At 40.7% G+C, this 3,456-nt stretch overlaps 1 pseudogene; it reads right to left on the reverse strand.

Annotated features, from left to right (window-relative positions):
- Window positions 1–2,774: 2,774 nt before the first annotated feature.
- LOC117033480 (uncharacterized) lies at window positions 2,775–2,960 on the reverse strand (annotated as a pseudogene).
- Window positions 2,961–3,456: the final 496 nt, after the last annotated feature.

The following is a 3,456-nucleotide window of genomic DNA, read 5'->3' on the forward strand; positions in this document are numbered from 1 at the left end:
CACCCCCTCTTCTGGACTCTTTGTCACTGCTCTGGCTCAGGTCTTCGTAATTTCTTCTGCAGATTTGCAATAGCTTCCTTACCCATCGCTCTTCTGGGGTTTCTCAAAGAAGATGCTATTGGCATTTTGGGAAAGAAAGGTGTATATTTGTGCAAAATGGTTCCAGCATCCTAGGATTTTTAGCCCCCAGAGCATACATGCACATGGGATGTGTCAGTAGTGCCCTCTAGTTGTAGGAACCAATCTCTCCTCCCACAAGTGGTGCTACTAAGGAGTTAATGCTTATCAGAGACCCCGGGATGTCAAGAGGCAAAGCAGAACCTCAGGAACCATCGGGGGGGATCTAACCATTGGGGGAGACTAATCTGGCAGCAGGATCCTGTGCTCTTGATGGGGTTCCTATACACTCCCGAGATAGGAATGTGACTATTCCAAGGGGCTTAGATGCAATAGACATTGCATCTCTGCCTCAGGCTCTGTCCTCCTTCAATTTTATCTTCAGTCTCCTTTATTTTCCTTTTTACTCTTCACATTACCCTCCGGCGATCGATTTCACTTGCAAACTCCAAATGCCATGAAAATGCCAATTTCTCCCAAGCTTGCATCTCTAGCCAGAATCTCTCTACTGACCTTGAAACCCTTGTATATATTGATATTTACTAGATGAAAAAGGTGGCTGTTCAAATCAGTTTAGAAAGGTGAACTATTTAACAAGTTGTGTCCGTACATATGGAAAAAGGTTGAGCTAGATTATAGAAGTATGTTTCTGATCGTTAAAGAAATTAATATAAAAATTATAAAGTCATAGAAAAAAACATAAAAGGTATGTACCTTTTGATGGGTCTGGTTCAAGATGACAACTGAACTCACTCACCTCCTCCTACCGACACAAAGTCCACAGCTACATTTAGAACAATTTCCTCTGGAAAAAAACTTAAGGCTGGCTGAATCCCAGACTAGCAGACCTCTTTGGCCACCTCACAAAACAAGCGGCAGCATTAAATCGACCCATTTCCTTATAACTGCTTGTGTGCAACAGGCTTTTTCGGTTTCAAGAACATAAATGCCTGAAACACGTTCAACCTTATCTTTCTTGCCCTTAGTGATGATTAGAGGTGGGGCTTTCTTTCCATCCAGACGAATTGCCAAAATACAGGTAACACGTGCACTTTCGTAACCAGTGGAGGGAATGTAGATTGACGAGGCACCCCTCTGATCAATTGTCGTTTGAGATCCTTGGTTCATAAACACTGCAGTTTCATCCATAGCAATCATGTCGGAGAGTTGGTATTTAGAAAAGTCGACGCCATCAACAAGGGACTTGAATGCAAGTGCACATTTAATAACTTCAGTATCTGCCAGCATGAACAGTGTTGTTGATCTTCTAGAGACAGCTCATATCGCTGAAGGAAGACATCCAGCCAGTGTTGTGATGCTTTGAATTCTTCTGGGGATATTTCTAACTGTGGTGCCATGGCAAGGACAAATGCTTGAATATCAGCCCTGCGCACAACCAAAGCCTTTGCTCTCCTGTCAGCAATCCATTCACAGATGATGTCTTCCAGCTCAGGAAATAATGGTTGCCGACCTGATCCACACTTATGCTTCGTAGCATTTCCTTCGTCCACCTGTTGACTGAGGTTATCGTACTCTGCTTGTCATTGTCGGACCATTTGGAGATCCAACTTCTTTTCTTTGCAGAAAGCTGTAAGATTCTTGCCCCGGGAGTCCTCCACGATTCCTTTCTTGTACTCGACGGAATAGCTCTTTCTTTTTGCAATCGTCTGGGGGTTAAAATATTATTCCCTTTAAACCTACCATTAAATCGTGTTAATTGAAGACTTACGAGACAGGAGTGGCAACAAAAATGATGACAATTAAGAATGGTGGTCCACACAAAAGCGACGAAAAATTGCAGGCCACCAAAATTTAGAAAATGTTTCTTTATTTCACATGAGTGCATTAAGTATGTCCATTGCAACACACGACGTATTGAATTATAAAGATTCATATTAGACACAACCACGACCGTTATCCAGTGCCCACATTACTCATGCGTTGTGTCTGTACTCCGATTGGTCGCTCGGCAATAAGTCTTGAGTTCATCTGTTTGCATAGGCGTTTACCTCTCATCCAAAGTTGTCTGCTTGGGTATTTACAAATACTTGATTATAATTTACATCATTATTTATTTTAAGTATTAATGTCAATAATATTATTTATTTATATTTACTTGTATATTAATATTATTATTTTATAATTCAATATGTCCGTCATGTGTTGCAATGGACGTACTAAATGCATCCGTCTGGCTGACGATCTTAACTGGGGCTTATTTTGGGAGCGGGGCTTATAGTACAAGCGTCCTGAAAAATCATGCGAGGGTTTCTTTTCCGATTAGGTCTTTTTTGGGGGGAAATATGGTAGAACTTAAACATACTCTTTGACTCAGTAATTCCACATCTTATCTACTCCCAAGGAAAACTCACACATATGCACAAGACACACAAGAGTGTTCATTGCAGCACTGCTTTTACAGCAAAGAATTGAAAGAAACCTGTTGGCTAAATATGGTATGGCGCATCAATGGCTGAATATACTGTGGTTTGTTCTATCTTAAGATACTATACAATAGATTTTTAAAATACACCCTTAATATTGCCATAAAAAATTGAAATAAAAGAATATAATTAGATGTTACCCCTTCCCTTGAATGGAAAGGGAAAAAACCACAAGAACGGAGAACAAAATGCGAGCGATTACATCAGAACGGAGCCTCTCAGCTGTGTTCCCTCCCTCTTAAGGAAGAAAGCAGTAAGCCCACCAGGTGGCACTGCTGGCCAACTTCACACTCAGAAGAGAGTACTACACAGATCATCATCAGGGTTTCTGAAGCTTTACTTTGTTGAGAAACACCTCTGGTAACATGCTTTAGAAATGGTTCCTGAAACGGTAGTTTTAAGCATCTGCCATTTGCCTCTGTTGGGACTGGGAAGTCTATTCCTATTCTGTGGATAGAAAGATTTCTCCCATTTCCCACCCCTTCTGCCCTTTAGAAAAATACATTTATCATAATTATATTCCACAAATTTAACAAAGCACTTTGGACTCTATTAAGTATTATTTCTTAAAGAAAGTTGGCGTCCCAAAATTCCTCATTAGCATAGTACCACCCAGGACCAATCAGAAGCCATTATCATTCAACTGACAACAGGACCCTAACCCTCATGATGAGGAGATATTGGAAAATTGATGCTCCCTCCACTAGAGTGAATCAGGTGTGGCTTAAATGTAGATTTGAGGTTATTTCTATCCTCCTTTGTGTCAGGAATTCAATGTCAATGGAAATTTGTAATGCTCAAAACAGCAAAACTTATGTTGTCTCATTCTGTTTCTTAGATATCCATGTGGGGGTAGTGAGTGGGCAGTTGATAGGAGTCTCAGGTACAATGAAAT

The sequence above is a fragment of the Rhinolophus ferrumequinum genome, chromosome 13 (genome assembly GCF_004115265.2).
Source record: "Rhinolophus ferrumequinum isolate MPI-CBG mRhiFer1 chromosome 13, mRhiFer1_v1.p, whole genome shotgun sequence".
Classification (NCBI taxonomy): Eukaryota; Metazoa; Chordata; class Mammalia; order Chiroptera; family Rhinolophidae; genus Rhinolophus; species Rhinolophus ferrumequinum.